Source organism: Ovis aries, chromosome 14 (assembly GCF_016772045.2).
Source record: "Ovis aries strain OAR_USU_Benz2616 breed Rambouillet chromosome 14, ARS-UI_Ramb_v3.0, whole genome shotgun sequence".
Lineage (NCBI taxonomy): Eukaryota > Metazoa > Chordata > Mammalia > Artiodactyla > Bovidae > Ovis > Ovis aries.
This window is the reverse complement of record NC_056067.1, coordinates 3,532,822-3,546,314: the sequence shown is the minus strand read 5'-3', so window position 1 is coordinate 3,546,314 and position 13,493 is coordinate 3,532,822.

The following is a 13,493-nucleotide window of genomic DNA, read 5'->3' as shown; positions in this document are numbered from 1 at the left end:
CACTTAGAGGATATACTGTACACAGGAAAATCAAAAGGTGGCTGTACTCAGTGATCCTGCAAATCTTTAGGAAAGGAAGTTCTTTGTAACACAGTATCTTACCCTTCCTCCAGAGCCACTGTTTCTAGTGGTTGCCTGACAATTAATTTTATAGAATAAAACCGTGTTGTATTCTCTTTCCTTGGCCTTGTATCATTTCACTGACATTGTTACCTCCAAAATAATTGGGCATTCTGCTGTTTGTATGTCAGGGAATGAATGGCTGAGATGAGAGCTGTACTCTTTTCTGATTTTTATTAAATTCTTAGGAAAAAACTTTTATCTTATTCCATTCTCATATTTTTATTGCTCCTGTCATCCCAAACCAAAACAGTTACTTAAATGAAAACTCTGTCCTTTAAAGGTTAAAATCCTTCTCAATATATATATCCTATCTAAAACTAGCTTATTTCCTTAAATCACAATATGTGTGTGTGTGTGTATATATATATATATTATAAACATTTAGGATCTAGCAGGAGGAAAGAAGGATTATGAAATAAATAAGATACTTCTCAGATTTCCCTAAAACCAGAGAAGCTGTTTTACTGGCTAATTGACACAGATAGCCCTGGTCTGGCTCTATGTGTGCCCCAGAGAAGGGATGCAGCTACCGCAGCCTAGAGATTACAGTGCAATCTTTCTTTTTTTTTTTTTCTTTTTTTTTTTTAATTTCAGTTTTTTATTTTTTAAATTTTAAAATCTTTAATTCTTACATGCATTCCCAAACATGAACCCCCCTCCCACCTCCCCTCCCCATAACATCTTTCTGGGTCATCCCCATGCACCAGCCCCAAGCATGCTGCATCCTGCGTCAGACATAGACTGGCGATTCAATTCACATGAGAGTATACATGTTAGAATGTCATTCTCCCAAATCATCCCACCCTCTCCCTCTCCCTCTGAGTCCAAAAGTCCGTTATACACATCTGTGTCTCTTTCCCTGTCTTGCATACAGGGTCGTCATTGCCATCTTCCTAAATTCCATATATATGTGTTAGTATACTGTATTGGTGTTTTTCTTTCTGGCTTACTTCACTCTGTATAATCGGCTCCAGTTTCATCCATCTCATCAGAACTGATTCAAATGAATTCTTTTTAACGGCTGAGTAATACTCCATTGTGTATATGTACCACAGCTTTCTTATCCATTAGAAGGAGAACTGGGACACACTGGTGTGCAGCTTAAAGGATGGGATTTCCCCCACACTCAAATAAGGTGTGAATAGTTTGACTTTTCCTCCTAGTCCGTAAAACCTCATGTTGAAACACTTGAGGACATGGAAAAGTTGTATCCTCTCAAATTAAGTAGAATTTAATACACATGTCACACATACCTTCTCATCTATAACTTTTTAAAAATTAAACAGAATTCATCTTTCATTTTACCAGCAGGGATCACCTACTCTGACCACAGATTTATTCTGACTCAAAACATCATGGTAGCTCAGTGTGTGTATGTATATGTATGTGTGTGTGTCTGTCTGTCCATCTCTCTGTCTCTCTATCCTCATCGCCATCTCTGACTTTCAGAAGTTGGAAGCACATATGATACATATAGTCAGATAATTTCTAAGAGGCCTGGACAGGTATTGGCACATGGCTCAGCTGGCCCCTGAGCTGCTTCTCTGCAGCTCCACTCTCTAAGGTTGTTATGGGTTTCCTTTGTCAGTTGGGATGATTTGGGTAAGACTGTATCCTCACCGTGATGCCCAGTGTCGCGAGAAGTTTGTTTTTTCTGTCATAACAATTGCTTATCTTCAGGCTGGATGGTACCACCCTCACTGACATCTTCAAGGACCTAGGAGCTTCCGTGTCTCTCCTCTGTCTTCTGCTTTTCCACACAGCCTCCCTTCATATGTTGCATGATGGCTACGGCTCTAGGTATCATGTAGAAAAGATGACATTGATTAAAGAAGAAAGGAATATCTTCCCCTGAATCTTCAATTTAGGTTGAAATGACTTTTGCCAAAGGCAGCCCTCCCTGTGCAGCCTTTGCATCTTTCACTGCCTCCCAGGATGCCTGAGAGACAGCATTTTGCCCGCATCATCTCTGCATCTGCCATCCCATCTAAGCAGAGGGTTTTTCCAGCATTTCCAGTAATTACTGCCTTTCACTGTGGCAGGATCTGCCTGCCTGGACATTAAAAATTGACTCCACAGAAACAAATATACTTTCTTAGTATTCTGGCAACAGGGTTGGTGTAGATATGGTAGAATTTATTTTTCCCATAAACTCTGTTATAATACTTTCTAACTTGAGAGAGAAATTGCAAATCCATGGCTATAATAATTGTAAGCAACGATCTCTGTGTGGCAGGCCTGGTTGACTGACAGATGCTAAAACTAGGAAGACCCTTTGATGTTGAGATGGAGTTCTTTCTGGTGGTTTACATGCTTTACCTGGTTTGACTGGCTTATGAGGACCTCTGCGCAAGTCTCCAGACTCACCCCTCCCTGTTTCCTCTTCCTCTCAATATTGCAGACCCTGCAGCGTGGCTCGTACATTGTTAGCTGCTCAGCACTCTCCTGTGTGCATGATTTTGGCTCCGAATGGACCATGTTCTCCCCATCTCATTAGCTTCTGTGACTCCTTGAATCTCAGCTGAGATGTTGCTGCCTCTGGGAAGCTTCCCCGGTTCTTGTAAGTGAGCTCCCTCTGCATGACCTAACCCAGTACTCATCATTCTGTGGCAGAACTTCTTGCTTGATAACCTCTGTTCCCCAAGCTCTTAAAGTGCCTGAAGGCGAGGATCTAATGTGTGTCGGGCACGTAGCAGACAGAGAAGGGATAAAGAAGGAAATGATCCTATCCTTTGTCTCGTGTTTTTAGGATACTTCTCACCGCACACCATTTTCACTTTTAGCCCCTCTTTTAGCATTCTCTGATAAGTGTCTTTTAGTCTCTCATACCAAGATATTTGTATTTTTGCCAGTTACTCTTGAGGACCAAAAGTCCTTAAGTAACATCTAAGGGTGGCTTTCCAGGGGGCTCAGTGGTTAAGAATCCACCTGCCAATGCAGGAGACGCGGGTTTGATCCCGCGTTGGGAAGCTCCCCTGGAGAAGGAAATGGCAACCCACTCCAGTATTCTTGCTTGGGAAATTCCATGGACAGGGGAGCCTGGTGGGCTTCAGTCCATGGGGTTGTAAAAAGAGTCAGACAAAGCTTAGCGACTAAACCACATCATCTAGATTAATATGTTGAGAAGTTCTAGGGCTTGAGAAATTGCATACTAAGGTGGGAATCATGGCAAGTCTACTCCGAATTTGTCCCCCAGATGGTTCCCTACTGGTAAGGTCACACCTGACACTTCATTTTTTCTAAAGTAAAAATTAAGAACTAGAAGTAAATATATTTTAATGGCTTCATGCTATCAATTAATATATTAATTCCTTCAGTTCATTTAATAATTGTATGCTTAGAATCTCTTTGTGCTAAGCTGTATATGGAATTTGGAATATGAGATGGAAAAAAAACAAACCTTCAGACTTGGACCTTGGCCTTAAGATGCTAACAAGCCACTGGGATGATAAATACACAAAACAAAATTCCAATACAGCCACATAATTGCTACAGTGGATCACCGCAAGATGCACCGGGAAAGCAGATGGCAGAAACGTCTGTTAGGAGTCCAGGAGGAGGGAAGTTTTAATTCCATGCATATTAAATTACAAAACTATCAATTGGTTAAACTGGTATTGGAGGTCATCTGGTTTATCCTTCCTACATCAAATTCACACATTTCTTAATTAATGAAAAAACTGTGTCTGGAGAGATTTTTTATCTTGCCTAAGATTGCCAAACAGTGTCAGAATCATAATTACAACCAAGATCACATCCCAAGAAATCCAGCTTTAAAAAAAAATAAAAAAGCTTTCAGTATCTTTAATTTGCCTTGGGAATCATTTCTTTGCCAACTGCCAAACTTTAAAAATCTTCCATTTGCATTCATGGGGGAAAAAAAAATCCAGGGGTATTTATGCAGTCAAGGACGATTTACTCTTCCTTTCTACAAGTCAGTTAATAGACCAGAGAAACTGGCCTTAAGCACTGTGCAGAAAGAAAATGTTAGGATGCAACTCAGTGTGCCAGAGATGCCTAGAAGTCTGGGAAGAGGAGTGTGGGTAGTTCTCTTATGCTTGTCAGCGTAATTGATATCCATATAATCAGGAGGCTGGTTAGAAATTTTTTCTTGATTATTCATTATATATATATATGTATATATAATATATCTGATATATTACATATTTTATATATATTTGCATATTATATATATATTTATCCTCTGTAATATATGTTTTTCTTTGTTTTTTCTTAATTAAAATGTGGCTTTTAATCCAAATCCTTTTTTAGTTTATGAAAGCATAACATCTGGAGGAAACAGACTGAATAACAAGGAAAAGGCGCCTAGCAGGAGAAGTGGCAACTGGATCATGAGGTGAAGCAGGCACCGCTGGTCTTGCACGACGGCCGTGTTCTGGACGTGGCACAGAGGGCTTACAGGGGAGACCTTCCGTCCCTCATCTCTGCTCTCTAGCAGGCGCTGTTAGAGCTGCAGGCCTTGGGTGGGCAGGTTTCGCCCTTTCTCTCTAACACGGTGCTTGGGGATAGAGACTCTGCCACCTGGCTTAGTTTGGGTGCATCTGAGAGTGATCCATTATGCCGACTTAGTGAAAGAGGCTGATAACAGTATGGGTCCCAGTGAAGGCCTGCTCGCTTCCTGCTCTGCTATTTGTTGATCGCCGTAATGACTTGGCTGAATGAATTTGGGGAGGTCTCTTCTCCCCCTCCCCTACCCCCAAGTCTGCATAGTCTCATTTCCCTGCTCAGATTTTGTTCCTCTCTTGTTCCTGAACCTGGCTACCTAGGGTGGTCCTGGGTAGAGGAAGCCAGTGATTTCTCAGGGTTGTGCTGAAGTCCTCCTTGCCAGATGGATGTTTTCCCTTGTGTCACTGGATGTGTCTGTGCCATAGAAGATGCTGTCATAGTTCCGAGTGTTAACATTTCTCAGTGTATCTTCAGCTAGAGTGTTCATTTGGAAGGTCCCTTGGTGATTGCTGCTGAGAGGATGCAGGTTTGGCCGTATCCAGACTTACAGGGACAAGCATCATTTAATTCAGAAACCTGCTTTATAGAGGTTTGCTGTGGGTCAGGGACTCATTTGCTCACTGTTGAGTCAACATTTGTCCTGCATTTGTGTTTAAGCTCATTGTACTGATAAGGTCTTGCCCTGTGTTAACAGAGTGTTCCTCCTTTTACTCTGTGCTCTCAGGACAATTTCCAGAAAGTCACAATGGTGTTTAAAATTAATTCTCAAGAGAGAAATGATTGTTTTGCTAGAGGGGAGGGTTTCCTAAGTTCTGATTCTACCTTTGCTTGTAGGAATTTTTGAGGATTGAATGAAATCACTTATGAGAAAATCTTAGCAATGCTGTACACATAGCCAAGTTCAGAAAAGTGTTGTTTTCTTTCTACTAAAGAATTGGCTATTGTGGTTTTTAAGTTATGGTGATTATGGCTGCAATGAATGAAAACTATATTGCAGAATTTATATATCAGTACATTTATATTCAATATATATTTAGATAACTACATATATCAATTATGTATGTTAGTATTATTTGTACCTACATAGTTTTTCTCCCTAGAACAGCATTATAGTTTTTTTTTTTTTTTGGTACAATCTACATTATCATTCTTTGTTATACTCCTCTCATGCCATCCTAAAGAACCAACTCAGTAAGGCTTCACAAAATATATATGGCCTATATATAGTTAAAATGGGTTTCCCAGGTGGTGCAATGGTAAAGAATTTACCTGCCAAGGCAGGAGACACAGGAGACTCGAGTTGAATCCTTGGGTTGGGAAGATCCCATGGAGGAAGAAATGACAACCCACTCCAATATTCTTGCCTGGAAAATTCTGTGGACAAAGGAGACTGGCAGGCTACAGTGCATGGGATTGTAAGGAGTCCTACATAACTGAGCAACTGAGCACACACACATAATTAAAATATAAAGTAAAACATTTGTTAGGGGGAAGGGTCTATTTAATTACTACTGTTCGGAATATATTTATGCCTCTGATTAATGATGAGTAAGATTGGATCTGATGGAGATGGTTTGGATTTACCTGCCATTCTGCTGTCATCTAGTACAGAAATTCTGCCCTGTTGTTGGCAGAGTTTACAAAACTCAAATAATGAAGATTATTTCTGAAAATGAGCCTGTTATTTTGCTTGACTTCTTTATCTTATAGCTCCTGGATTTATCAGTGTTAAACTTCCAGTCAGTTCAGTCAATCAGTCGTGTCTGATTCTTTGCAGCCCCATGGACTGCAGCATGCCAAGCTTCCCTGTCCATCACCAACTCCTAGAGCTCCCTCAAACTTAAGTCCATAGAGTTGGTGATGCCATCCAACCATCTCATCCTCTGTCATCCCCTTCTCTTCCTCCCTTCAATCTTTCCCAGCATCAGGGTCTTTTCTAGTGAGTCAGTTTTTCACATCAGGTGGCCAAAGCATTGGAGTTTCAGCTTTCGCATCAGTCCTTCCAATGAATATTCAGGAGAGATTTCCTTTAGGATGGACTGGTTGGATCTCCTTACAGTTCAAAGGGCTTTCAAGTCTTCAACACCACAGTTCAAAAGCATCAATTCTTCAGTGCTCAGCTCTTTTTATAGTCAAGCTCTCACATCCATACATGACTGCTGGGAAAACCATAGCTTTGACTACATGGACCTTTGTTGACAAAATAATGTCTCTGATTTTTAATATGCTATCTAGGTTGGTCATAGCTTTTCTTCTAAAGAGCAAGTGTCTTTTAATTTCATGGCTGCAGTTACCACCTGCAGTGATTTTAGGGCCCCCCAAATTGATGCTGTTTCCATTGTTTCCCCATCTATTTGCCATGAAGTGATGGGACCACATGCCATGATCTTATTTTTCTGAACGTTGAGCTTTAAGCCAACTTTTTCATCTGCATATGGTGTCATCTGCATATCTGAGGTTATTGATATTTCTCCCAGTAATCTTGATTACAGCTTGTGCTTCATCCAGTCCAGTGTTTTGCGTGATGTACTCTGCAAATAGGTTAAATAAGCAGGGTGACAGTATACAGCCTTGACATACTCCTTTTCCTATTTGGAACCAGTCCATTGTTCCGTGTCCAGTTCTAACTGTTGCTTCCTGACCTGCATACAGATTTCTTAGGAGGCAGCTCAGGTGGTCTGGTATTCCAATCTCTTTCAGAATTTTCCTCAGTTTATTGTGATCCACACAGTCAAAGGCTTTGGCATAGTCAATTAAGCAGAAATAGATGTTTTTCTGGAACTTTCTTGATTTTTCAATGATCCAGTAGAGGTTGGCAATTTGGTCTCTGGTTCCTCTGCCTTTTCTAAATCCAACTTGAACATCTGGAAGTTCATGGTTCACGTATTGCTGAAGCCTGGCTTGGAGAATTTTGAGCGTTACTTTATAGCGTATGAGATGAGTGCAATTGTGTGGTAGTTTGAGCATTCTTTGGCATTGTGTTTCTTTGGGATTCGAATGAAAACTGACCTTTTCCAGTCCTGTGGCCACTGCCGAGTTTTCCAAATTTGCTGGCACATTGAGTGCAGCCCTTCATAGCATCATCTTATAGGATTTGAAATAGCTCAACTGGAATTCCATCCCCTCCACTAGCTTTGTTCACAGTAATGCTTCCTAAGGCCCACGTGACTTTGCATTCTGGGATGTCTGGCTCTAGGTGAGTGTTCACACCATCATGATTATCTGGATCATGAAGATCTTTTTATAGTTTTTCTGTGTGTTCTTGCCACCTCTTCTTAATATCTTCTGCTTCTGTCAGGTCCATACCTTTTCTGTCCTTTATTGTGCTCATCTTTGTATGAAATGTTCCCTTGGTATCTCTAATTTTCTTGAAGAGATATCTAGTCTTTCCCAGTCTATTGTTTTCTTCTATTTCTGTGCATTGGTTAGTGAGGAAGGCTTTCTTATCTCTCCTTGCTATTCTTTGGTACTCTGCATTCAAATGGGTATATCTTTCCTTTTCTCCTTTGTCTTCAGCTTCTCTTCTTTTTTCAGCTATTTGTAAGGCCTCCTGAGACAACCATTTTGCCTTTTTGCATTTCTTTTTCTTAGGGATGATCTTGATCTCTGCTTCCTGTACAATGTCTCAAATGAGCTCCATCATAGTTATTCAGGCACTCTCTCTATCAGATCTAATCCCTGGAATCTATTTTTCACTTACACTGTAAGGGATTTTTTTAGGTCATACCTGAATGGTCTAGTGGTTTTCCCTACTTTTCTTCAATTTCAGTCTGAATTTGACAATAAGGAGTTCATGATCTGAGCCACAGTCAGCTCCCAGTCTTGTTTTAGCTGACTGTTTAGAGCTTCTCTATCTTTGAGTACAAAGAATATAATCAATCTGATTTTGATGTTGACCATATGGTGATGTCCATGTGTAGAGTCCTCTCTTGTATTGTTGGAAGAGGGTGTTTGCTATGACCAGTGCGTTCTCTTGGCAAAACTCTACTAGCCTTTGACCTGCTTCATTTTGTACTCCAAGGCCAAATTTGCCTGTTACTCAAGGTATCTCTTGACTTCCTGCTTTTGCATTACAGTTCTCTAAAATGAAAATCATATATTTTGGGGGTGTTAGTTCTAGAAGGTCTTGTAGTTATTCATAGAACTGTTCAACTTCAGCTCTTCAGTATTACTGGTTGGGGCATAGACTTGGATTACTGTGATATTGAATGTTTTGTCTTGGAAATGAACAGAGATCATTCTGTCATTTTTGAGACTGCATCCAAGTACTGCATTTTGGACTGTTTTGTTAACGGCACGGGTTCCTCCATTTCTTCTAAGAAATTATTGCCCACAGTAGTAGATGCAATGGTCATCTAAGTTAAATTCACCCATTCCAGTCCATTTTAATTTACTGATTCCTAAAATGTTGATGTTTACTCTTATCATCTCCTGTTTGACCACTTCCAATTTACCTTCCAATAGGACAACCTGATTGAATTTTGCCTTGCATTTCCTCTGTCTTGAATGGTTGTTTTTCTTTTTCCCAATCACTAAGTCATATCCAACTCTTTGAGACCCCATGACTGTAGTCTCCTCTGTCCATGGAATTCTCCAGGCAAGAATATTGGAGTCGGTTGCCATTTCCTTCTCCAGGGGATCTTCCCAACCCAGGGATCATACCCGCGTCTCCTGCATTGGCAAGTAGATTCTTTACCACTGAGCCACCAGGGAAGTTACTTTATTTGAATAAAAGTGAGACAACACTGGTTTCTTAAGTCTTTGAAAACCTCTCACAAATACATCCCTGAGTATGGCATGGGGATTTTACCATACTAGTGTTACCACTTCAGTATCAACATGCGTGAAGGTAAAATATCAATTTGGCAAAGGATTTGGGTCTAAAAAGAAATTCCTGGACAGGCTTCATTCAGCCAAATTAAGACAGACTGTCATCCCAACAAGGTCCACCTCTTTGTATCCATTACTCATTACATACACGCATTCCTGTTTCACTTCAGAGAATTTCACCAAGATAAAGAAGAAGCGACACAGGAAGAAGTAGGAAAATACCCACTGATGGGGTTTGTGGAGAGAAGGCAGAATGTCAGTTAACAAGACAGTCGTCCTTGTAGGCTCAGTAGTTTTCACGTCCTTCCCACAGAATGAGAAGAGCACATGCTTCAGCAGGGCCTTTTGAGGATGCAAAGGGAAACACTGATGAAAGTAACAAACCACAGCATATAGAATACTCCAGAAGGGATGTGGCTCATGTCTCAATGCCAGCGCATAAAAATGTCATGTCACTCACACAGTGCTCTGAGATTGTTTGTATTGTACATTTTGGGGAGCCTTGTCATATTCTCAAATAAGGTAGCTTCTTTCAGGAAGATCAGAGATTTCTTGCATAGCAACAAGAGCTAATGCTGCTAAAGTGACTTGAAAGAAAGGGTTTTGATGTGTAAAAACAGACTTTCCTCCTTTACTCCAAAAAATATATATATGTAAAGAAAAAAGAGTGCCTCGGGCTTGTCAGCATTCAAAGTTGACTAGAGGAATCGTTTTTAGTCTTTTGATCTGGTATATATATATGTAGTTATATGTGATAGTGCTTTGTGGGTGTGTGTATATACATGCATGCTGTAATCAGTCATGTCTGACTCTCTGTGACCCCATAGACTGTGGCCTACCAGGCTCCTCTGCCTGTAATATTTCCCCAGCAATAATACTGAAGTGGGTTGTCATTTCCTTCTCCAGGGGATCTTCCTGACCAGGGATCGAACCCACACTTCCTCTGTCTCTTGCATTGCAGATATATTCTTTACCTGCTGAGCTATCAGGGAAGACCCTGTGTATTACCAAAGACCCTTTCGTATTATCAAATTCAGACTTAAATTAAAGAAAGTAGGGAAGGTGGCTAGACCATTCAGGTATGACCTACATCAAATCCCTTATGATTATGCAGTGGAAGTGAGAAATAGATTTAAGGGCCTAGATCTGATAGATAGAGTGCCTGATAAACTATGGAATGAGCTTTGTGACATTATACAGGAGACAGGGATCAAGACCATTCCCATGGAAAAGAAATGCAAAAAAGCGAAATGGCTGTCTGGGGAAGCCTTAAAAATAGCTGTGAAAAGAAGAGAGGCAAAAGCAAAGGAGAAACGGAAAGATATAAGCATCTGAATGCAGAGTTCCAAAGAATAGCAAGAAGAGATAAGAAAGCCTTCCTCAGTGATCAGTGCAAAGAAATAGAGGAAAAGAACAGAATGGGAAAGACTAGAGATCTCTTCAAGAAAATTAGAGATACCAAGGGAACATTTCATGCAAAGATGGGCTCAATAAAGGACAAAAATGGTATGGACCTAATGGAAGCAGAAGATATTAAGAAGAGATGGCAAGAATACACAGAAGAACTGTACAAAACAGATCTTCATGACCCAGATAATCACAATGGTGTGATCACTCATCTAGAGCCAGACATCCTGGAATGTGAAGTCAAGTGGGTCTTAGAAAGCATCACTACAAACAAAGCTAGTAGAGGTGATGGAATAACTATTGAGCTATTTCAAATCCTGAAAGTTGATGCTGTGAAAGTGCTGCACTCAATATGCCAGCAAATTTGGAAAACTCAGCAGTGGCCACAGGACTGGAAAAGGTCAGTTTTCATTCCAATCCCAAAGAAAGGCAATGCCAAAGAATGCTCAAACTATCGCACAATTGCACTCATCTCACATGCTAGTAAAGTCATGCTCAAAATTCTCCAAGCCAGGCTTCAGCAATATGTGAACTGTGAACTTCCAGATGTTCAAGCTGGTTTTAGAAAAGGCAGAGGAACCAGAGATCAAATTGCCAACATCCACTGGATCATGGAAAAAGCAAGAGAGTTCCAGAAAAACATCTATTTCTGCTTTATTGACTATGCCAAAGCCTTTGACTGTGTGGATCACAATAAACTGAGGAAAATTCTGAAAGAGATGGGAATCCCAGACCACTTGACCTGCCAACTAAGAAATCTGTATGCAGGTCAGGAAGCAACAGTTAGAACTGGACATGGAACAACAGACTGGTTCCAAATAGGAAAAGGATTACATCAAGGCTGTATATTGTCACCCTGCTTATTTAACTTACATGCAGAGTACATCATGAGAAATGCTGGACTGGAAGAAACACAAGCTGAAATCAACATTGCTCGGAGAAATATCAATAACCTCAGATATGCAGATGACACCACCCTTATGGCAGAAAGTGAAGAGGAACTCAAAAGCCTCTTGATCAAAGTGAAAGAGGAGAGTGAAAAAGTGGGCTTAAAGCTCAACATTCAGAAAATAAAGATCATGGCATCTGGTCCCATCACTTCATGGGAAGTAGATGGGGAAACAGTGGAAACAGTGTCAGATTTTATTTTGGGCGGCTCCAAAATCTCTGCAGATGGTGACTGCAGCCATGAAATTAAAAGACGCTTACTCCTTGGAAGAAAAGTTATGACCAACCTAGATAGCATATTCAAAAGCAGAGACATTACTTTGCCAACAAAGGTCCTTCTAGTCAAGGCTATGGTTTTTCCTGTGGTCATGTATGTATGTGAGAGTTGGACTGTGAAGAAGGCTGAGCGCCGAAGGATTGATGCTTTTGAACCGTGGTGTTGGAGAAGACTCTTGAGAGTCCCTTGGACTGCAAGGAGATCCAACCAGTCCATTCTGAAGGAGATCAGCCCTGGGTGTTCTTTGGAAGGACTGATGCTAAAGCTGAAACTCCAGTACTTTGGCCACCTCATGAGAAGAGTTGACTCATTGGAAAAGACTCTGATGCTGGGAGGGATTAGGGGCAGGAGGAGAAGGGGACGACAGAGGATGAGATGGCTGGATGGCATCACTGACTTGGACGTGAGTGTGAGTGAACTCCGGGAGTTGGTGATGGACAGGGAGGCCTGGTGTGCTCCAATTCGTGGGGTTGCAGAGTCCGACACGACTGAGCAACTGAACTGGACTGAACTGTGCATATATGTGATGTCATATATGTCATATAGATGATGAGAAGATTGTTGTTGTTCAGTTGCCCAGTTGTGTCTGAGTCTTTGCAACCCCATGGACTGCAGCACACCAGGCTTCCCTGTCCTTACCATCTCCTGGAGCTTGCTCAGACTCATGTCTGTTGAGTCAGCGATACCATCCTACCAACATATCCTCTGTCCCCTTCTCCTCCTGCCCTCAATCTTTCCCAACATCAGGGTCTTTTCTAATGAGTTGGCACTTTGCATCAGGTCACCAAATTATTGGAGCTTCAGCCTTAGCCTCAGTCCTTCTAATGAATATTCACAACTGATTTCCTTTAGGATTTACTGGTTTGATCTCCTTGGAGTCTAAGGGATCCTAAGAGTCTTCTCCAACACCACAGCTCAAAAGCATTAATTCTTTGGCATTCAGCCATCTTTATGGTGCAACTCTCTTCCATACATGACTACTGAAAAACCATAGCTTTGACTAGACGGACCTTTGTTAGCATAGTAATGTCTCTGCTTTTTAATAGACTGTCTAGGTTTGTCATAGCTTTTCTTCAAAAGAGCAAATGTCTTTTAATTTCAATTACATTAAATGAACACTGAATCATATGCTATGATTTTTCTTGAAGAATGAAAATTTTGCTTCCTCCCAAGCATTGTGCTTAACAAATAGAACAAGTATGATAGCAGGACAGTAAAACTAAGAATCTATGAAAATTATAACCAGAAAGAAAAAGAAGTATAAGTAAGTGCTTCCCAGGTAGCTTAGTGGTAAAGAACCTGCCTGCTAATGCAGGAGACTCAAGAGACTTGGGTTTGATCCCCTGTGTCAGGAAGATCCCCTGGAGAAGGGCACAGCAACCCTCCAGTATTCTTACCTGGAGAATCCTGTGGACAGAGGAGCCAGGAGGGCTATAGTACA